Below are 2,500 nucleotides of genomic sequence, written 5' to 3' on the forward strand. Positions count from 1 at the left end.
CACCTTCCTCTTTTACCAGACATGTTCCTCTTTTACCAGACATGTTCCTCTTTTACCAAACACCTTCCTCTTTTACCAAAAACCTTCTTCTTTTACCAGACATGTTCCTCTTTTACCAAACACCTTCCTCTTTTACCAGACATGTTCCTCTTTTACCAAACACCTTCCTCTTTTACCAGACATGTCCCTCTTTTACAAAACATGTTCCTCTTTTACCAGACACGTTCCTCTTTTACCAGACATGTTCCTCTTTTACCAAACACCTTCCTCTTTTACCAGACATGTTCCTCTTTTACCAAACACCTTCCTCTTTTACCAGACATGTTCCTCTTTTACCAAACACCTTCCTCTTTTACCAGACATGTTCCTCTTTTACCAAACACCTTCCTCTTTTACCAGACATGTTCCTCTTTTACCAGACATGTTCCTCTTTTACCAAACACCTTCCTCTTTTACCAGACATGTCCCTCTTTACAAAACATGTTCCTCTTTTACAAAACATGTTCCTCTTTTACCAAACACCTTCCTCTTTTACCAGACATGTTCCTCTTTTACCAAACACCTTCCTCTTTTACCAGACATGTTCCTTTTTTACCAGACATGTTCCTCTTTTACCAGACATGTTCCTCTTTTACCAAACACCTTCCTCTTTTACCAGACATGTTCCTCTTTTACCAGACATGTTCCTCTTTTACCAAACACCTTCCTCTTTTACCAGACATGTTCCTCTTTTACCAGACATGTTCCTCTTTTACCAAACACCTTCCTCTTTTACCAAACACCTTCCTCTTTTACCAGACATGTTCCTCTTTTACCAAACACCTTCCACTTTTACCAGACATGTTCCTCTTTTACCAGACATGTTCCTCTTTTACCAAACACCTTCCTCTTTTACCAGACATGTCCCTCTTTTACCAAACACCTTCCTCTTTTACCAGACATGTTCCTCTTTTACCAGACATGTTCCTCTTTTACCAAACACCATCCTCTTTTACCAGACATGTTCCTCTTTTACCAAACACCTTCCTCTTTACCAGACATGTTCCTCTTTTACCAGACATGTTCCTCTTTTACCAAACACCTTCCTCTTTTACCAGACATGTCCCTCTTTTACAAAACATGTTCCTCTTTTACCAGACATGTTCCTCTTTTACCAGACATGTCCCTCTTTTACAAAACATGTTCCTCTTTTACCAGACATGTTCCTCTTTTACCAGACATGTTCCTCTTTTACCAAACACCTTCCTCTTTTACCATAAACCTTCTTCTTTTACCAGACATGTTCCTCTTTTACCAAACACGTTCCTCTTTTACCAGACATGTTCCTCTTTTACCAAACACCTTCCTCTTTTACCAGACATGTTCCTCTTTTACCAGACATGTTCCTCTTTTACCAAACACCTTCCTCTTTTACCAAAAACCTTCTTCTTTTACCAGACATGTTCCTCTTTTACCAAACACCTTCCTCTTTTACCAGACATGTTCCTCTTTTACCAAACACCTTCCTCTTTTACCAGACATGTCCCTCTTTTACCAAACATGTTCCTCTTTTACCAGACACGTTCCTCTTTTACCAGACATGTTCCTCTTTTACCAAACACCTTCCTCTTTTACCAGACATGTTCCTCTTTTACCAAACACCTTCCTCTTTTACCAGACATGTTCCTCTTTTGCCAAACACCTTCCTCTTTTACCAGACATGTTCCTCTTTTACCAAACACCTTCCTCTTTTACCAGACATGTTCCTCTTTTACCAAACACCTTCCTCTTTTACCAGACATGTTCCTCTTTTACCAGACACCTTCCTCTTTTACCAGACACCTTCCTCTTTTACCAGACACCTTCCTCTTTTACCAGACACCTTCCTCTTTTACCAGACACCTTCCTCTTTTACCAAACATGTTCCTCTTTTACCAGACATGTTCCTCTTTTACCAGACATGTTCCTCTTTTACCAAACACCTTCCTCTTTTACCAGACATGTTCCTCTTTTACCAGACATGTTCCTCTTTTACCAAACACCTTCCTCTTTTACCAGACATGTTCCTCTTTTACCAAACACCTTCCTCTTTTACCAGACATGTTCCTCTTTTACAACATGTTCCTCTTTTACAAAACATGTTCCTCTTTTACCAAACATGTTCCTCTTTTACCAGACATGTTCCTCTTTTACCAAACATGTTCCTCTTTTACCAAACATGTTCCTCTTTTACCAAACATGTTCAGACCAAAGTGGGTGATTGTGAGTTCTTCTTGGGAGCCTTCATGGGAAGTACAGGCTTAGTTTCAGTTTTAGTAGCTCAAGGAGGCGTCACTGCGTTCGGACAAATCCATATACGCCGCGTACACCACATCTGCCAAGCAGATGCCTGACCAGCAGCGTAACCCAACGCGCTTAGTCAGGCCTTGAGAAAAAAAAGAAAAGAAAAAAAAAGGTGAATAAATGATAGATAAGCGTACATACATAAGTAAATAAATAAATAAATAATAATTATAATATA

Source organism: Babylonia areolata, chromosome 7, assembly GCF_041734735.1.
Source record: "Babylonia areolata isolate BAREFJ2019XMU chromosome 7, ASM4173473v1, whole genome shotgun sequence".
NCBI lineage: Eukaryota > Metazoa > Mollusca > Gastropoda > Neogastropoda > Buccinidae > Babylonia > Babylonia areolata.